General features: G+C 30.3%; 1 protein-coding gene across 1 annotated transcript in view; it reads left to right on the top strand.

The window, feature by feature from the left end:
* LOC129957531 (alpha-2Da adrenergic receptor-like) overlaps positions 1-22,464 on the top strand; it is a 297,241-nt gene that overhangs the window by 161,048 nt on the left and 113,729 nt on the right. Inside the window, exon 3 of the mRNA XM_056069880.1 lies at positions 19,458-19,539. The gene's annotated coding sequence lies outside the window, so the exon portion shown is untranslated. The remainder of the gene's footprint in view (positions 1-19,457; positions 19,540-22,464) is intronic.

The following is a 22,464-nucleotide window of genomic DNA, read 5'->3' on the forward strand; positions in this document are numbered from 1 at the left end:
AGTTTTTCATCAAGTTTTTCAAAATATTGGATTTTCATACACTACGTAGATGGATGTTCCTTGCCAGTTTTCTCGTCTTGTTTTTTTACTGTTGATTTCACTCCATTTTCATAATCTTTATTATTTTTTCAGTTCATATTAATATTCCTTATCAGTTCGTTTGCTTTATTTTACTGGGAATTTTCCGATTATTTATCACTTTTTTATTGATTTATTTGAAGTTTTAACTAGATTTAATTAAATGGAATAAATTGGATCGATTTACCTTTGCATTCCTCTTCAAAATTAAATACCTTTTAGTGAAGCTGGATCACGGAAGAAACACACTGATTCTGGCAAAAAGCCTCACACTATATTTCAGTAACTTAATTACGCCAAATGAATAACCAAAACGAAGTGTTGTCATCCATTCATATTACAGCTGTCCGAGTAACGTTTTGGTCAATTCAAAGTTTGGATCTCACTCCCACTTGATTCTCATCTACAGCCCCATCACTGCCGTAGGAAGATCCATTCCACTTCTTCAAACAAACGCCATACGGAGGATTGATATTCAAAGGGATGCAAAAAAGCCATATTCTCCATGTTTGGATCTCGTATTTCCTCCCTGAATGGCCCCCAGTGACCTCGCTATTCGGCTCAACATTAGCGCTGTGTCATACCCAAATCCTCTAATCTGATTAACTGTGCTCAGGATCTCCGTAGGAAGTTCCCAGCATTGTCGCTTCATCTCCATTCAGATCATCGGTCTCAGCAACAGCAGCAGAAGAGAAGCTTCCTTCCCTAAATTGGTTAAAGCGGGATCAAGATGTTGCTTTTGTTTGACGTCAGCAGGATTGCATTGTTGACGAGTAAGGAAGGGCTGTGTTGTCTTTGGACGATTCTTGCCCATTGCAAATATTTGGCTGCAGAATTGCCGGGACATTGCAGTTTGCCTTTATTTGTGAAAGGGATAACGGCTGTAGATTTCGCTATTCTGATTAAAATCTGCTTAGAAGAGGGAATGAGACACACTTGTTTCATTATATTACAGTTTGGCTTGTGTTTATTATTCGCTTTCTGAAAAGTTTCATTTATAACAATAAATGTTTTTTTTTAAAAAATAAAATGAAGGTTATTCCTCTCTGATCAAATCGTATCTCAATTCGTGTTGGCATTGAACAATTTTGAATCTATGTATGCTTTTATCACTTTTTTACCCGATTTACTTCAGATGAAAAGTCGAGGAATCGCTACATTTTAAAGGCTTAAAATGTCATTTCATTTTTTCAAATATTTCAAATTGTTATCATCCATTTTTAAAATCCAGTTCAAGATGAAATTAGGTAAAAGAAAAAAAAAATTGAATAATGCTATTTTTCAGAAAAAGAAATGATAAGTTTAGTCTCAAATTTGGTATCAATTAATTTAATATTTATAAATGATATATCATTTCAAAGATTTAGGAAATTTGAAAAGTTTTATACAATACTTCTTCAAATATTTGATTCAATGGATGATTTTGATTTATTTATTAAAAATTTTCATTAAGAGTATCCATATAAATTACTGCCGGGAATTATATATATTTTTAAAAGAAAGCCTTAAACACATTCAAAGTTTTAAATTGAACCCAAATATCAACATATCAGAATTCTTGATAACATAAAAAGGTGAACAGATCATTCTAGTTTGTAAAGCGTTTTGTGCTTCACATAAAATGACTTCTTCTGCATTTTAATATAAAAGGCATTATTTAAACCAGTCGCACCACTTACACATTTTTGTAAACAACGATAGAGAAAAATACATGAGGATCTTATTATTATTTGATTATGTAACAACTCTCAAATTGGGCAACGTCTTGACTGTGGAATTTGCTCGCAGACATTGATGCGTGCTCGACATCAATACGCATGCTCTGCATGCAGGTGTCTTCTTATATCATTTCTTAAGCCTTTATTGCAATGGGATGCTTCGTGGACTCTGTCGTAAGACCTCCTGTGTTTGACGCAATGTTCAAACTGAAGATATGCTTAGAGAATCCTTCTCACCAAAGTGTAATGGATTATCACAGATATGTTTTCCAAGTGATCTCAGGAAGCTATGTAGGCTGATTATTTATCCAAACAAAATGTTACTCTTCTTCCTATATAATGTTGATTTTGTTTCTTGCCTTTTTATTACAAGGAAGTCCTATTCATTTGTAATCACTTTGTTACAAATTATATAAATAACCCCATATAACTAAAGTTAAAGAATATTGGTTGAATAAATCTAAATATCTGATTCAATCAAATTTAATGAATCGGTTAGCTTTGTTGCATTTCTGGTGATAGAAAAGAATGGTTGATTTATTTCTTCATACAAATTCTACGAGATCTGGTTTCAGTAGCAATCACAGCAGAACCATTCATCTGTCCCCATAAATCATAATAATTTAATCACAACAATCCAATAATTAAAGCAGATCTATTGCACTTATTCTTCCATCCATTAACTCTACTGTCCGAATAACGCTCTGGATAATAGAGTCTAGATCCCACCTCCCACTGTATTTGTCCAGAGCCATTTAGCTGTCACTGTCTACTGCAAGTCTCCCCCCTCCCTCCCACGAACAAACGTCATTGAGGCTTAATATTCAAAGGATACAAAAGAGCCATACTTTCCAGCTTTCGATCCCATATTTCACTCCTGAACGGGTCTCGGTCACCTCGCGATCTGACACAACATTAACGCTCTGTCAGACTCAAATCCTATAATCTGATTAATTGTGCTCAGGACCTCCGGAGGAGGCTCGCCGAGATTGTAACTGCCTCTCTATTCATATCAACAGTCTCAGCTGCAGTGCTGGAGGAGTTTATTTTCCGAAGTGGGTGAATGCTGGATTGCGATGTTGCTTTTGTATGACTCGTGCAGCATTGCATTGTTAACAGGTAAAGAAGACTTGAATTGTCACCGTACGATTCTTCTTTTCCTTTGTAAATATTTGCTTAGAAAATTTATCAAACATTTCTTTTTTGAATATTTATTCTTCTAATGACCCTAAAGCACTTTATTTTTGCAATTAAATTCGTATTAAATGCAGTTGTATTTCAATTTATCAAGAAGTATTCATCAATATTTCTTGTTAAACGATATTAACTTTTGAATTGCTTTTATCACAAATTAATTTGTTAATAATTTATGATTAGTAATTTTGAGCAAACAGTTTATTTCTCTTGCAATTGTTGTAGAATATTTTAAATTTATATTTCCAAAGAATTTATATGACTTTAAATGGACATTTATTGTATAATTAATGTTAACTTACAAAATCAAGTATGAAAATGTTTGAAATTTGTTGGGATCATCGTTATCATCGTTTTCTTTCTCTTTTACGAGGTGCAGTTCCGCTTACCCGGTCAGTTACCACGCAGGATTTGTAGAGCGAAGAATATCCGACTTCATTGATTTATGTTTCAATTCGTCCACGCATCGATGGACGACCTTAACGCTTTACAAAACGGAAACATAACGTTAAAAATGAATGCGTAAGAAATACGTAAATGAATACGTTAGAAATTTTTTACGAATGAAAAAATGGTAAATTCTAATTTATTCGCATTTATTTATATCTGCAAAAATGTGATAAAGAATTTGCCGTCTTTTATACGAAATAAAATTGCATCAAAAACGCAGTTCATAATAAAAGAAAACATATCAGGCTCCAGAATATTGTCACGATCGTATATTTTAGTGATCATAATTACTGCTATTCAGATTAGAAGGTTAATATAATTTAAAGATCTGTGAAAGATGCATCTTACCAATTGACTGGATAATGATATTTTGACTATGTTCTTTGGAAAAATAAATTTATGTGGCAAATTTTAAGTTGTTTATATAATTAGTTTTCTCTTATCAGGAATAGATTTTATTTAAAAATATCAATTGATATTGTTCTTCTTATAGTTTTAAGGATATTCCATGACTGACTTCAAACATTGCCTTTTCACTCGCTATACTTTAAAAACCTCGAAGGTGAATATTTGTTGAATACTTCAATATGTAATGAAATGTTTAGTAAGGAATGAATCAAGCATTAAATTTCATGCCATAATAAATATTTTATTTTATTTTAATATATATCACTGCAAATAATTTTCATCTTTTGAATATATTTGAATAATTGAAAAAAAAGATGCTGTTTTTGATAGTTTCATGCTTTGTTGCGTATTTTTATTCCTACGTCATGCAAATAAAACAAATGCTTTTATTATTATTACAATCCTAACTAACTTCTTTGACAAAGTCTCGACGCATTATTAACTTGCATCACACAGTCCTTTGACCGCCTGAGTACATTTTGCTTTCGCCCTTGAAATCAATCGGAAACAATCTCGTGTCTTTTGAACTACCGAGAAATTAAAATTAACAAAAATTATTTCAATCATCAATCACTCAAAATTGCAAACCACAGTTCCGATCTCTCTGTTTGCAACAAGCAATATACTCGTTTCTTCTTTTATTTCTTACTAGCCGCCTTTGACAACCAGCCGGTTCGCCAATCTTAATGACGTTAAAATTTTAATAATTGAATATTTTATGGAACTCCCATTTTAATTGCTTCTTCATTAAAATATTTTAATACTTCAAATTTTAATAGTCATATAATTCACTCATAATATTATAAAGACCTTCAGCCATAACGTAATATGTATCTCTCTAATTTTCTGTTAGCTCCCGTAGAATTTATGCTTTAAATTAAAGTGGAAATGATTAAACTGCAATAAATATAATAATATTTTTTTACTAAAACGAAGCGTTTTTTTTTTTTTTTTTTTTTTTTTTTTTTTTTTTTTTTTTTTTTTTTAAATATGAGTACTGAAAACAGAATTGCTGAGTATTTAAACCTTATGGTCAATAAAGAATATTTTTCTTATTTTATATAATATCTCAAGAAGTTTTCAACAAACTTTTCTCAGATACATCATGAACAGATCAATTAATTAATAATGTTTGGTTTTAAACGCATCAAACACACACAAAAAAAAATTAACAGAATCGTTTGAAATAATCTGTCGGAAACATATTAAACCTTCAAAATCAAGTGTCCGTTGAAAATAGTTGTCAACAATCAGAACACAATGCGCATGCGTGAATTTCCAACTCCAATTATGGTAACGCAAATGCTTGAATTTTCTACTCCAGTTTGGGTAATGCTATGCAGATTAGAAATTTTTAATTTCCTTTATTCTGTTTTATTTTAATTCAAAAGTACTTCCGAATGAATCTGAAAGATCGATTAATAAACAATGTTTAATTTTAAATACATCAAACATTAAGAAAATAAACAAAATCCTTTGAAATAATCTGCCGAAAATTTCTTAAGCCTATCCTCTTTAGCGTGGGAGAAAAAAACTGAAGCCTTACTCATTTGGTGATGGGGAAATGAAAAGATTTTTTCGTCGGGAAAGTTAGTTTTTAATTAATAATTTAAATTCTAATTAAAAATTCAAAAAAAGGGACCCCTGTTGCACATTCCCCACCTCCAAGGTATACATGTACCAAATTTGGTAGCTGTAGGTCGAACGGTCTGGCCTGTAGAGCGCCAACACACACACATTGAGCTTTATATAAGTATAGATCTATTTACATGCGTTCAGTTCGATACTTTTTTTTAACTATTTAATACCTAGTATATTTATACGTCACTTAGTTGCAGTATCTAATAGATAAGTAGTATGGTACAGTTTAAATTTTTTCAAGTAATAACTCGCCAGATGTGATATCAAATAGATAATATCAAATTTTTCGTGCAACCATATAAAACCGAAACTGAATGTTTCTCAAGCACCAGTTTCTTTTCAAGTCACTATTTTCGATGGTAAGTATTTTAGATTATTTCGTTATTCTGATGACACGATAGGGCGGTTAGTTTAATTTTAACCATTGATTACTCAGTGAATTTATTTTAGAAATTGCGAATGGTTGCCTAAAATCGGAATTATTAATGCTAATAATATCTTTCTATTTAGCTCTTTTTATTTTCACATGTTCTGTAAAAAGCATAATCTTCATGACGGGAACAGTTTAAATGATATTTGGAGAATACGTTTGTAGCAGTGTGTAAATTAAATAATGTCCCAAGAATAAATATATCTATATTCAGTATATATCATCGCCTAACATAATCTGCAACGCTGTGTAGAATAAAAAAAAAAAATTTAGTTTCCTCATTATGATTAGCGCAAATCACAAATTCTTTTTTTGATGTCAAGAGAATTAACCAGGAATTTTTTAATGAGGAAATTGACAGATTTGTCTAAGTGCGAGTAAAGGTCAGATATGAATAAGATTTTAGTTTTGGGATCGTTAAGTTCCCTTCTATTTGTATTTTTATGCTGATTTTAGCAAAGATTATTGAGCTGAATTCTGCAATTTTTATTATTTTTTACCAATGTTGAGTCATTATATTCCCACCCAAGGCCAGATAGAAGTTATTGCTAATATTTTCTTGCAACATTTTTTTTTTATCTGACATTGTTTCTTTTTCCATGAGTTGTCAATACTTGTTTCAGTTCGATTTTAGTGATCTGTTTTGATTTGAGTGTTTATGGACATTATGTACATAAAAGATCCCACAATAAAGAAACCAAATTTGGCAAGAGAAAGAGAGAATTGCACGATGAAGGGCGAGTCAGAACAAAATGACACTTAATCAGATCTGAGATATTCTTAGCAGGATAACTGCCCGTTTAGAGGGTCACATTTTCTTGTTATAAAATAAATAATTAAAATACTAATGATTAAAAATAATGTGTTATATGAAAGATCACGTATCTAATAAAAAACTGCATAATATCAAAACAAGTCAAAGGATTATATTAAATGCAAATTTAGATGCATAAACAAAATATTTTTATATTGTCTCAATAACTTAATGGCAGCATTCTGCAATCACATTTAAGCTATTACACTCAATCCAAGAACACCATAGAGCATACACTTCTGAATATTTCCTCCTGCTAAACTCATCCGAGGACATTTGACCCACATTGTTTTCGTTGAGCCCCCCCCCCTCCTCCTTACCTAACGATGTATTTTGAGGTCTAGTATTCAAAAGGATACAAAAGAGCCATGCTTTCCATCTTTCGATCCCATATTTCACCCCTGAATAGGTTCCAGTCACCTCGCGATCTGACACAACATTAACGCTCTGTCAGACTCAAAGCCTGTAATCTGATTAATTGCGTTCCAGAACCTTTAAAGGAGGTCCTTGGCTTGGCTAGTTGTTTTCGCAACATTGTTCATTTCGTCCCTATTCAGATCAACCGTCTCAGTAACAGAAGAGGAGTTTCCGTCCCGAAACTATTTTAAATGTTGCTATTATAAGACGTCATCTAAAGCACTTTCTGCCGAGCGATATTGCCAATAGCAGATACATGTCGCTGGTCAATATTTCTCATGAAATTGGTTACGGACTCATTTTAGATAAAGTTGTTTTAGTCTCTTATAGGCTCGTCTTTATTTCTAATTAGGATAACAATGATAATATTTGTTCGATTGTTTAAAAGGATTTGATTTAGGTTCAGAAAATGTTTCAGGAATATTATCTTCATATGTTGTAAATTTATTTTTAAGAGGATACTGCTTAAGTAGGAAAAAGTATCTCCTTTTTCTCAATATAGGTTGATTAATTACTTTTCATTTGTCGTTCGGCTATCTCAATAAATTCGAGATTTGAATTATAAAATAAATAAAAAATATTACAATTTTTGCTTATGAAATTTACAAAATGTTGCTGTAATTATTATGTTGCTGTAATTATACAAGATAATTTCATAATCACAAGAAAATTTGAAAACTATTTCATGCTTCCGCACAATTTGAGTAAAAACTTATAAGGCCAATAAAAAAATTTTGAGAAAATAGAAAAATAAATAAATAAATAAAAGGGATTTAATGAATATTATCATATTTCTAATTATTAGAACTCATTGCTAAGAAATAAAATCGGAAACAGGAATTATATTATTATCAGAAGAATTGGCAAGTCAAAACCTGGAGCAGCCACGATTGCAAATAATATTTTTCTGGTGGGAAAAAAAAATTGATATTAGGATGGACCAGAGGAATGAAAGTAATATCGGCTATAGGATATAAAGGGAGAAAAAAAGAAGTATTAACCAAATGACAATTAGTTTGAGGCTCTGTGATGACCTACGGGTGTTTTACTTAGAATAGTGTGGATTCATTTGCTCTCCTTTCGGGAAGATACACTGGTTTGCTACACAGACTAAAACTGTAAACACATTGAGGACATAAAAAAAAGGAAGGGAAAAAAGAAACGAAAAATTATTCAGAAATAATGTCACTTTAGTGGAAATGGACAGATACATATTTAAAATATTTTAAAAATTGGTGTAGAATTGCGATGCACAAACTGTGTCAAAATTCATTAGTGAAAATCTACTTACTTAATCTATTAATTAGATGCCTTATCTTATAAATCATTAAAGTAATAGGATAACAAAAAATTTTTTATTTAAGTACTTCACAGAGACACAGACTCGTCTGATAATTTCTAGAAATAAATTTCAAAATATTTTCAAATAGCTCAGTGTGTCTATTCGAAGACAATGCACATTAAATTTACTATCCTTGTAAAACCAGAATCATATCAAAACCCTATAAAATTTATTCCATCCACATCTGCTTAAAAAAAAATCAGCATGACACAAAAAAAAAACCATGTTACACACAAAACCATCTCGAACACGCTGTTGTCAATAAGAAAATAAAAAAAAACACTTTAAAACCTTAATTGTAATAGCATAAAATCCAAAACTAAGTTTCTCGGTATTTGCCATATCGTTATCCTTCTAACATTTTCGGATCGACCTGTTGCAACCATTATTTCAAAGCGCCGACTGGAAATGCATGATATTCTGAAGGCATTTTTCATTCCATCCCGAAGCGACCATCTTGTGAGAGGGTATCTTTATGCATGTTGAAGGATAGAGGGGGCACCTTTCTATGCAGGTAGATAGATGACTTGTTCTCATGAAACGTCCTTTTACCCTTAGAGAGATTTTTAGAACAGTTGGAGTGGCAGGTAGACCATCTCATTTCGGTATAGCGATGCATATTTGATGCGTTTTGGGGATATCAAAATAGCGATTCGTTTCATCTTTTATGCTTATCCCGTTTTACAAAAACAAGTCTCTGACCCAGTTTTTGAAATTCCTCAGATTGTGCATGACGCGGTTTTCTCCCTGTGTTATTTTTCCTCCCTCGCTCAAGCAGGATTCTTAAATTTTTGGAAATTCCGGGTGGGCAATCCAGAACTGATGTTTTAGAAATTTACCTTAAGGAAACAGTGAAGTTATCTTGATATCTACTTTTTCATAATTCCCATATAAGTGTTATTAAACTCTTTCAGGATGGCAGAGATTTACAGAACAGCATTCCAAATTACGTATAGTCAGATTCATTGTCATTGGTTTGAGCACAAAATACTCAGTATCTCCCCCTCCCCCCTTATTGGTTGGTTTATTTCTATCTTTGTATCAAAATTTCAAAATTGTATTTCTGTATTTTTACCATGACATATATGAGGTATTTATGAATTGCCACTTTCTCCATGTTAGACTTTGTTTCATCATTTCCATTCTTTAAATAGCCAAGGCTTTTTTTTCCCTCGTAAAGTAGGGATTTTGTTTTTATTGCATACATTTCTCACTATGCCTATTATAAAAATTTGCAATTAATAGTATTAAGTTATTTAACTTTTTTTATGAGATAAAAAATTAATCTTTTTTTTTTTTCATTTACCATTCTATATAAAAGTAAGAACTCTATATCAGATGTAATTTTAGATGCATCTTTAATTCTTTATATGGATTTCAGCAATGTATTTCAGCAAACTAAGCACAGAAATTTGAAGAAAAAATAACCAAATTAGTGTATATATATATATATATATATATATATATATATATATATATATATATATATATATATATATATATATATATATATATAAGAAATTTAAAACAGTAATTAAGAATTAAGTTAAAAAGCAAGAAAAGGTAATTTCTTTCTTTCAATTGATTTATTGTGAATATTAAATGACAATAAAATATAATTAAAACGTTTTCTATAATAATTCAAATTAGAAAAGTGTGGAAGAGTTAACGCACTTTTCTCCGGGTTGAAGTAGGGGAACCCTTCTCTAAAGGCCTAGGCAAGCCTATTTCGGCATAATTTTCGTAAATATTTATTATAAAACTAAATTTTTTTAAAATTACATTCATCAAACGATTTGTTGCATGATTATAAATTTGCCAAAAAATAGTCTTAGAGTTGTATTTGCCACTTGTTTACAAAGCACGAAATGAAGTCCAAAAAAACTAGAATAGATCATGTAACTAGATATGAACTCTTCTCGGAATAAATTTAACTAAATAACTGTCGAATTTTTTAAAAACTGAATCCAAGAAGCAAAAGAAAAAGTAATGAAAATAATTTAGAATAAAATTAAAAAAAAAAATTATGTAGTGAAAGCAATAAAATACTTTCATTTAAACAGTTGAGCTTAATGCACAAATGAACAGAAATGGTTCTTGTCTGGAGGGCGGCGGAATAAAAATGGAACAAAAATAATTCGGTTGTTAATCAGTTATAACATGATTGTGTATGAATTCCGAACTATGAGAATCGAATACCCGTGGTGCCACATACATTTAGTTCCAAAAGTAAAAATTTAATTTTTAAAATTGCAAAAAAAAAAAAAAAAAAAAATGTTTTGCTGATTTTTTTCAATTTTAAATCGAGCTCATTGTGGAATTTTTTTCAGTATCTGGAACAATAAATAAATGTTACTTTTAATTCATTTTATTCTATTGTATGAAAAAAGCTGCCTCATTTGTTTTTATTGTTAATTACTTTTTCCCTGTATATTATAAATTTCATTAAATGACTCACATTTTTTTTATTTTCGCCTTTTTTTAAAATTTCTTCCTTATTTCTCGCGTATGAATTGCTCTATACTTTCAATTTGTTGTGTATAAAAAAAATAAAAAAAATAAATTACATGCAAAATTTTGACGAATCTCTGCGTTTCACATCTCCCTGAGTTTGAAAATAATATTTGTTCGTGAGCTGTTTAACTTAAAAACGTTTTGCTATGTTAGGCGAATAAAGTTTTAATATGATGTTTAGTCATCAAACATGTTGATATCTGTAAAATTTTGAACGAATTCCATATGCATGGAATTGTCTGTCTATCTGAATGAAAGTCAATACGATAACTGTAGAGCATGAAGAATTAAACAGATACAATTTGGTGTACACTTTAGACATCTGAAGTATAGATCCATATTAAATTTTCAACCCTATCGGTCAATAGATTGACTGCTGTCGGTCCGCACATTTGAACTCGATAAATGAAAGACGCAGTGACTTGGATAAGTGAAATGTGTTGTGTGATCTTGTTACTAAATTTACAGTTTGTATAAAAAAATATTTTTTGGACCATTTTGGTTGGCAATAAGCACCCAATAATGTTTAGTTTACTTCACTATACCAGGAAGCACAAAATGCTCATGTCGAAATTCTAAATATAAGAAGCGGGGCCTTAGATGTATTCATAGACTTTTCCAAGGTGCACAATTTTTATGCCTGAGGTATATAAAGGAATAATGAAGGGATATGTAGAGGGATAACATCTTTATGGGAATGTATGTAAAAACGTTCAGCGGAAAGCATTCCAGCTGAGTTCCTAATTTTGCACTTCCACCGTTCAACAAATAAGTCACCCTAGCGATTGCTTTGCATTTTCTTTTGAACTACTTAGAGGAATGTCAGATTTTTTTTGTCTGTTTTTTTTTACCAAACTATTAAACATTGCTTATTTAATATATTAATATTTAAAAAAAAAAAAAAAAAAAAAAAAAAAAAAAAAAAAACGTTGTTTGAATTTCTAAGTGCTTACTTACCTTGTTTACCACTTTAAGTCTTCAGTGAATTCAAATTAATTATTTAATTTCGCAGTTTTCAAAGTAAAAATATAACCCCCCCCCTCCATTACAGTTATCATTTGTAGTCGTAATTTGATTGGTCAAGGTTCAATTTTGTTTCTTTTTCTTCCTGAATGCTTCTTTTTCTTGTGCATGCACATTAAAAAGAACTTTCTCAGGATCAAATCCTTTGAAATCACAGATCAGGTGTCATTCTACCTATTTTCCGAAATAGAATGCATGTTAACATGATGAACAATTTGGATTACGCCTATTTCATTTTATCAGTGAATCTGAACACATTAAAGTAACATACATTCACAGGAATGCGAAGTTGTATTTCTTATGTCTCTGTGACAACAGAGTGAATAAAGCTCTCAATTTTCATTTCCGAGCTAACACGTTTGTATACAGACGCCAACTGATCACTGTCAGTACTTTGATGGCGAGGAACGAAAGCGGAATATAGGTGTGAGATTATAATGATAAATTAAATACCATAACAGAAATTTAATAAAACAGATGCTTAAATTTATCCATCTAATTATTGACTTTAAATTACTTCGCTCACACTGACATGATTGTACGGATCGACTTTCTGCAAGGCGGATTTGACAAAATTTTTTTTAGAAATATGAGGTTTTGATATTCGCCTAACAAATTTTGGGTTTACAGATTGTTGAGTATCAAGTTCATAGCCCCATTAATTTCAACAATAATTTTTTTTTTCTGTGTGTGTGTGTGATTTAAGGAAGATCTGAAACGTGAAGTTTCGTCATATTCTTGAGTTTGAATATTTGATAATTGCAATACTTTCCTTGTTAAGGATATTATTTCTCAAGCCACATACACTTTAAAGACATAACAGAAGGTTTACTGCGTGTATGAAAAAGTAATAAAAGACATTTGAGATATGTTTAAATGATTTTTGCATTTTGAATTAATTACTACTTAAAAACAGGTTTAAAATGTAAAAAAAAAAAAAAAAAAAAAAAAAAAATTATAATTCAAAATAGAAAATGAAGCGATATTTTATGCGAAGAGGTTAATATACAAAAGTATTTGAAAATAGATAATAAGATGATGAAATAAGATATTTGAGATTTGCATCTTCAAGTCTGAATTATTTACTAACTTTACTCAGAAATGAATTTCATTTAACTAACTATGCACTTCTATAAAGTCACATTTAAGAATTTTTCCCATATAACTAGAAAATACTTTCATTAATGGATATTAAAGCCGGACAATTTATTTCTAACCGCTATTTTTTATTGCTGAAATAAAACGGACCCCTCTTAATTGAGAAGTTAATTGTGCGCCCTGTTGAAGAATGAATGGCCTTCTTTTAAAAGTTTGTTAAGGATATTATTTCTCAAGCCACATAAACATTAAAGACATAACAGAAGGTTTACGATCATTTATTATTCCGGCCGTAAGCGTGTGCAATAAAGCTTTAAAAAACAAATGAAAGGCACGCGTCTTCTTTTTGCTTTTAAAACCATTAAATAGCCGTAAGAGAAAAAAGTAATTATCTCATTTGCATGTGTAGAGTTTGGCTTTTAGTGTAATGTAATTTGTGTAAGCACGAAAAACTGTAAATGAAGTCATATGTCTAAATATAAGTGAGCAAACATTTTTAGAAGTACTACCTTATTGTAAGATAAGGAAGAAGAATTATATTTATTATTTCCTCAGTAGAGTAGTTATATCAACTCATGCCTCCTACATGACGCCATTAGAAATATCGAAGAAAACATGTAAAAAAATTACACTATTTTTTTAAACATGAAAATACAGCGAAGAATACATGTTGCAATTATTTATTATTGGTATCTCAAAACCAACAATGGCAATAAGATAATTGCCTTATACAAATCTTGGTTACTACAATAATACTGACTTTAACACAAACAGACAGTAAGAAGTACTGTTAACTTCATTCAATGAACACACATATCAGTATCGGAAGACCATAGAGGTGAAATGAACATCTTTTGTTAAGCCTATAAACCAGAGGTTCCCAAACTTTTTTTCTCGTGGACCACTTTCAAAGTTTTACTATTTTCGGTAGACCCCCTGCTGCTACATTTCTACTGTATTCCCAAAACTCCTAAAAAATTTCATCCTAAATTGGGGGTGTTAACAAGAAAAAAAAAAAAAGTAGCACATTTTCTTGTGTCCTATTTATTAAAATAATACTTGTAGTTATACAAAATTATAAACATTTATTATTACAAACAATTGACAATTGACAAAAAATCAGCATTGAACTCTGAAATGTAAATCCACAATAAAAAATTGTCATACTTTTAATAAAACGGATGTACTTGATGAATTGACAACAAATTATCAATATTTGGCTTCAGTTTTGTAAGAAGTAATCTCAAATCTCCCCGTTCTGTGATGTTCAATCTGCTCCTTTTTTTGTTAACAGATTGGTAATGGCACTAAAACTTCTTTCGACAAGATATGACGAGGGAAACGCTATCAAAAACTTTCTCGCAATTTCCCACAGCCCAGGATATATATTGAGGATTTCTGCCTGCAGCCAAAATGTTTGATAGCCTTTTTTAAATTTCACCTTCAGTTCCTCGTTGGTGCTGAGCTCAAGTAGCTCCTCTTGTAATACCACATTCGCCTCTTCCATTTCATCAAATGGGGTTATGATCCATGGTGGTATTTCCATCGTCAGAATATATTCAAATCTATTTTTGAAGTCATCATGTAGGGTATTTAAATGTTGAATATGTCTGAATATCCTCATCAAGACATTCTATCTGTGACAAGTGCGGAAAATGGGAGAATTCGCGCCGACTAATATTTTGCTTCATTAATTTCAATTTACCAAGAAAAGCCGAAATTACACACTTTATTTTTATTAAATTAAGGCTGTCCCCTTGTAACTGCAAGTTAACGTCATTGAATTTTATGAACAAATCTGTTAAGTACGCAATGTCCACTTTATATTTGATTAGATTTTCTTTTAAATCTGGTGCTTTAGTTTCCAGACACTCTATCACTGATCCGAAAAGTGAGTAAAATCTCGATAAGCATGCACCTTTCGACAACCAGCGTACTTCAGTATGTAACAGCAGTCGTTGGAAATCTTCATCATTTTCGTCGCACAATAGTGCAAATAAACGGGTATTCAAAGCATTGCTTCTTATTTTATTATTATCACATTGCTTATTATTACAAATAGGCAGATACTTACTTTTTCCGGCACTGCAAACACTGACATCGATTCACTCACAGTCACACTTTTATGTTCAAACTCCTGGAAACAAATGAGTAACGTTTTGTTCTTGGCATTCGTATTTATTCTAATGAAGATTGCAAGCACAGTGCAAGTCGCATTTCATCCCGTTACAGGTCTAAACAAGCCTCCCGGACGAGCGGCGCACGGACGGCACTTTGCAAGTCTCGCCATGTGGTGTACACTTGTACTATTATCTGTTGTTCTATTCAATTCTGCGTTTGAATTGAGTCTCGAATATTTTTGAGTACCTACCTAGTGAATGATGATACCTGCCTACGTTCATAGGTAAATCCAAGCCAAAATTTTTGTTCTTTATTATGAAAGCCAGAATTTTTCGTGGACCCCCACTTACAACTTGTGAACCCTTGTTTTCTTTTCACGTCTACGTGGACCCCCGTGTGGTCTCCTATGGACCCCTGGGGGCCCACCTGGACCACTTTGGGAACCTATGCTATAGACCTTAACCCCACTCCAATGGTGTTCAATCCATACGCGTAGGCATCTCGGGATGCAGCCTTTAAGAAAGGCTATGTGATGGGGATGAAATGAATTCCTTCAAACGAATAGACATTGCTTATAAAATCGAAGCATCTAATCTCTCTCTTATTGATGACTGCTCTGCCTTTATAAATTTTAGGAAATACTAAAATTGAGAAGAATGCTGGATGTCTGTGGTTTTGGATGGAACGCCATTGGTGGTGGAAGGGGTGGGGGATCTGATCTGATCTTCTAACACTGATATCTTTGATCATTTCATGAAACCAACACTGTATATTTGTTACACTGTATTTCTTACTGTATATTTGTGTTAAAATAAGTATTCATTGTTGCAATCAAGATTCGTATTATCTTAAGATCATTATCAGTTTTGAGATGCCCATAATAAATATCTATGATTTGTACTTTTCGCTGCATTTTCATTTTTAAAGTATATTGTAAATAACTGTAAAATAATCCAGATTTCACAGCTTGAAGGTAAGTTTAGTTGACTTGGGCTAAAATAACTTGTAAATATAATAATCACAGCGACAGGTCCATTGTTTTAAATGATTCACACTCGCATAAAAACTGTTTTGTGATAGGATTTAGGATTTTCAATCGAAGGCATTTTTTTTATTGTAAAAGAAGACACGATTCATTATTAACAGGAATCTGTAAAATAATAATTAAAATTTCGTCCCAAATGAAATGTAGAGGTAAAATGTCGCTTCGTGTCGAACTTCATAATTATTTTTATTATGAAACAACGTTATTATTGCGAAACAATTTCATCTTTAAAAACAAAGGGTCAGAGTGGTATATTTTTTTTATTCAAAGTGGTAACAAGACAATTCATAAGCGTGAATATTCGATATTTTATTATAAGTTTAGTTATGTTTATATTCTTCTGTTGTACAATATTTTGCGTGGAAGGGTCATGGTTTCGTTTGCTAAATGCATTAGCCTATCTAAAAGGCAGAGGTTTCCAACAAATGGTGCTCGCGCCACTGAAGAGAAACCTGCTGACCTTAAGGGTCGCGCCAATTTTTTCTACTGCTAAAAGCTGAGAAAGGAAGGTTCTAAGGAAGGTTTATCTGCGCCATTTACATGAAGAATAAGAGAGTGAAAGGATAGCTCTGCGAAAGACAAAGTACAGTTTGATGTTGCATTTTAATGTGTCGTCATGGGACTCTATTCATTTGGTATGTTAGATTGCCAATGATCGTAATCGACTGTTAAAATAGCACTGCTTTAATGCTTATCATACATTGAACTTATAAATATTTTCTGGGGGAATCATGAGACTCATATATGCATAAGGGATTTACTTGAAACAAATCGCATTTATTGTATTTCGAACAAACTGATCAATAAATGTAGGAAGTATAAAATAAGGAAAAAAATAAATAAATCATTTTTCTTTGGTATCGAAATGGAACAGTGAGTCATTCTCAAGTAATAAATCATTTCCCAGAGATTCAAAGCACCTGAATCTCTCCTTAAAGTCTCACCCCTTCTTGGACTGTGCAATAATCAGAGATAGTTTGAAACTTTCCTGAAATCCAGTCCAAACAAATTATTATTTATGAAACACTTGGATTTTCAACAAATTATTCTGATTATACTGTTGCATGTATGATTCATCTCGAGAAAATATAGGCGGATATATAATAATAAAAGCAGATAGTACATTCCATGCATTAGAGTGATTTAATTAAAAAAAATTCAAGACATCTTGCTTTACGCAAATCAAGATTTCTTAATCTTACATCGTATCTTTTTAAGCAGTTCGTGCTTGTAAAGTAATTTTTAAAAAATAATTTAAAGATTTTAATTTAAAATAATGCCTTATTTAATTACAATGCTTAAACTTATCCTGGTGCCATATTTAATGACCATCACTTTTCAATTCCGTATTTTTTCAAGCTTTTTAAAGATTTCATTGTAAGAATTTTGAATAGAGTTGTTTTTAATGGCAACTTGAGGTGACTTTATTTAGCCAAAAAATTCAAAAAAATTTTTTAATGTTATAGCGTTGCTGGGTAAGACAGGTAATCGAAATAAGAGAATAAACTTAATAATTAAAAACTGATAAAATTATTTACTTTCTATATTTTGGAATTGAAAATAATGGATTTTAAGAAAAGAAGTTTTCAAAATAAATTTTACTTCAAATCTGTGATCAGAATTATGTTGTTACATTATTTTGTCTTCATATATTATGCATATATAGATTATTTTTTTCTGCCAAAAAATATTCCTGCTTGTGCAGTCACTCGTTACACTTTAACACTTCAAAGTTTCCCAAGCACTTAAAAGGGAAGTTCTGCTCTTGGAACAAAAATATACATGGCCTCAAAGAAGGACTCGGAAAACATTTACGACTCGAAAATTTAGTTGAGTGAGAATATGCAGAGCTTCATTACTAAAGTGGTATCCATTTCAATGCCTTTTTCTACACTGTTCACTGTTTCTAAAACAAACGTAGGTTTCAACTAAAAGCGAATGGATTGGTCATTGGCTAATGGTATTTTGGCCTCAACCCACCAATATTTATGTGGAGTGAGGGCTTCTTTCAAACAAAACCAGTTACGTAATTTAGGTGGTTTTTGTTTCTTGCTGTGCTGCTTTTTGCTACTTTCTGGGGCGAATTTTAAGAACGGATCTATATTCTACACTTTAGTTTTCTAGTCCAGAATCGTCTGGGTAAGTTCTTTGTAGAAACTGTGCAAGAAAAGTAAATATTAGATTCAAGTGATTAGAAATATGGTTTTGTAAGAATATTTTGCTGGTAGTGTAATATGTTGGAATTTATATTTAAATAATAAATATATGTACTAAAATATTAGAAATTTGTCAGTCTCATTAAACATAATCAATTAAATTTCTCCACTTTAAATTCAGATGGTGAATAAATTTTCCATCTGGCGTAAATGAAAAAGAGAAAGTAATGGAAAGTATATTTTTAGAGATAATTCACGCAATTACAGCGAAAATAACCAAAATTTTTTTATTTTTTTTTATTTTTAATGAAATTGTGAAAATATTTGTAATCCTTGACGATTGCTTCTAGATCTAAAGAGCGAAATATTCCATATTTTCAAAAGCACATGATTAGAGAAAATAAACTTTAATATACATTGATATAAAGTTGCAATTGATTTATTTATCATTTTATTTTTAATCGAAAATCTTTGCTTTTTAATCCTGTTTGCATCTGCCATCTATTCTGATTTTTTATTAAATAATTCAACATTTAACTAAGAAAAAAATTTCTGTTAATACACAGTTTATTTGTTGAAAATTTTAAGCAAACGGTAAATGTTTATAATATTGTTAATTTTAATGTAAAAATTAAACTCCAAATTAATATTTTACTTTTTATTTTCTTACTTCTTACTTTCAATCATATAAATTCACAGAATTATTGTTGAAAAATAAAATATCGTGCAATTTAAGGATAAAAATAGAAACGTATTATATTTTTTCTATTGTTTTTTTTAATTGGACAACTAATATAATAAATAACTAATATGTCTTTGTTTCAACTTAACTCTTTATTTCCTTTCATGTAATCATTTTAATTTTTCTTTCAAATTTAATTTTTTTCGTATATTATAACTCATTGCTTTTCCATTTTTTTTCATTTAACTTAAATTTTTTGTAATTATATCTTCCTTTCTGAAGAATAATGTGGATTCTTTTTTGAAATAAATGTTCTTGCTTTCTAGAAGTTCCCCCGATCAGCTTTGTATCCAATGGTCACCGGGACGCCATCTGAAGTTGAATCGCAGAATTGTTCAAAGTATAAAGGTAAATATTTTCGGCAAGTTTCTTTGCGTGTCAATACAATTATGAGAAAACTTAGCTGTTTTGATGAAAATTTGTAACTTTAGTGTCTAAATTTTCTGACCCTAAAGATAATGGAAGGGATTTGAAAAAAATTCACTTTCAAGACGGCAAAAAGTATTTAGAATCCAAGAAGGCATTACAAAATTATCTTAAAAACTTGTTGGAAAAGGTGATTTTATTCAAGGCATGCAACATTAAAGCCTTATTTCACTTATTTGTTGTCTCCCGAATCAGATAAATAGCGCAATATGAGATGAGGCTTGGATAAGAAATTTTCGATTAGTTGTCATGACTTGCTATTTTAAGATTTAATTCCCTGAGATTTTTTCTTATAAAAATATATGAATGATTTTGTACTTCGAATGCCATCTATGAATTTGCACAATTTTAATTGCATATCGCAGCTATTATCACTACTTCGATATGGCGCATGAAAAGAAATGTCACGAGAAGATATTTCGGGCATTCAAAATATTTTAATGTTTTTGTGATAATGAAAAAAATTATTTATAAAATGCTATAATTTTTGTTCGACGTGAGGTTGTAAAGTGTTCAAAACTTTTCTTCTACACTTTTTTCTCTTCAAGACTTTCTGTCATAGAAAACCAAGATTCCTGACGTATGAAATTTATTGAATGGTTTTTTTAAAGTTTTATTTATTTATTTATTATTATTATTGCAGTTTTTGCAAGTTCATCTTCGAATAAATACATGATGCAACTCTTCTAAATATGATGCAAGTTCTTGTAAGTTTCATAGATTAAAAATAATAAGTAAAAAATAAAAATAGGAATAAATAAGAATAGTAAATTAAAAATAACAATAGTAAATTTCATTTCATAAATATTTTGATAGAATACTCTTTGTGGCATTTCCTTTTTGTGACGATGAATTAATTTATCTGTCATTTCCTTTATTTTCCCAAGTTAAATAATAATGCAGCAACACGTTTATATAACAAGGAAGTCCATTCTAAATAAAAAGTTAACAGAAACTTCTATAATGTGTCAACACAGTATTGCTTCGAGTAAAGAATAAGCAGTTTCTGAGAAAATCTAATATTATAAAGCTTATAATCTTTTTGCATCGCTTTTTAACACGTTTACTTGGCGTTGATGAATGATTTTGGTATCATTTTCAGTTATTCTTTTCTATTCTTTTTAAATTATTCGGAAATATTGCTTATTTATTTAATTCGGTATTTTTTATCATTTACACAATTTTTTTAATTCTTTTAACTCATTTACTTTCCAGAATATTTCGATTTTGTAGATATATTTGAAAATTAAGAATACTTATTGAAAAATAGGAAAGTTCTAAAGTGTAAAATATAAAATTATTCACGATCATTAAGTTTAAAAAGATTTTCTAACATGCTTGAATGTACATATATTTAAAGATCACGTTGCAATAATCTTTTTTTTAATGTATAATTACATCACAAAACAATTAATCTCCAAAATTTCAGAAAGATATTGCACGTAGTTTGTTTCTAACATTATCCTAAAATTACTGGAAAAAAAAATTAGTTCGAAATGTCTTTTTTTTTTTCGCTTATGTTTTGAAAAATGGAGCAGAAGTGTTTACACTTAATGATAATCTAGAAGGTCGTTAAAAATGTGATGTAGCATTTTATGTTAGTATATTACTGCCATTAAATTTTCTACCCCTCCATGCAATACTCTATTTCTTTTTTATTTTTATTTATTTTTTGCTGTTTTGGGTTGAAAATTCGTAACATGTAAAAGTTTTCAATATATTTTTTCTTCTGCCAGTTTACCTCTTCTGTTATTTAGTGAAAGTACCAAAAATATGAATGAGCTCCATTTCTTAACACATTAACAGTCTTTGCATTTTTTTTAATTTAAAATTCCTTTAATATTAATTTGTAACCATTAATAAACCTTTCTTGAAAGTTTATTTTTTTCCCTGCACCTTTGCTTTTCATAATTTTCTAGAATTTCAAAAATGTTTTTTTTTTTTTTTTTTTTTTTTTTTTTTTTTTTTTTAAGAAATAACATTAAAGTGCTACTTAATAAAAAAAAATAATTTTGTTGTATATCTGCAAAAATCATCGAATATATTTCTTAAAATTTGTTTTTAAGGAGAAATAATCCCACTAGATTTTCATTTAAATTTACTAATTTTTCCCCTTAAAAACTATTCATTGAGAAACTCAAAGTACTTAAATACTGGAGATCTAGAAGTAAAAAATAAAAAAAAAAATTGATCAGATCTGTAGTTCGTGTTTATATATATTTATCTTATAGAAGCTATTATGTCCATACATACATTTATACTGAATGAAAATCCATGCTACATATTGCAGTGAAATCGATCCTAGCTTGCAATATAAAAAATAATGGTACTTTCAAAAATTTATTTTTATCTGAAATTTATTTTTGAAATATATAATGAAGTGGAAATGTAAATTTAATTGAGTGCAGGATTATTTCTAGAAATTTAATGTGTTTTAATTCATTTTCATAAGTGCGACTTGTACGATAATGTACGATTATTTTTCATCCGCTATCTTTCCCTCCCCTCCCCTAAATAATAGCATTTGTTTGTTCAGCTAATCTGTGGAATTTAAGTCGCCCAGCAGAAGGTTTGAATTACCCAGTCCATTGTATACCTCCATTTTCGATGGATAAATGCATTGCGAGAAAACATATTGAAGTGAAGCTATTGTTAGTGAAGTATTGTAAAATCTTTTTTCGAAGAACGTGAAGAAAGAACATTTTACTCTCTATCCACTTATAATTTGAAAATTAATGTATACTGAATGTTCTGATTTCATGTGTTAATGGCACCCCCTCCCCGCTTCTTTCTTTGTGAATCTGTGAGGGTAATTTTGTAAAAGACCTCCCTAAAATGTTCTCACAG

The sequence above is a fragment of the Argiope bruennichi genome, chromosome 11, assembly GCF_947563725.1.
Source record: "Argiope bruennichi chromosome 11, qqArgBrue1.1, whole genome shotgun sequence".
NCBI classification, from domain to species: domain Eukaryota; kingdom Metazoa; phylum Arthropoda; class Arachnida; order Araneae; family Araneidae; genus Argiope; species Argiope bruennichi.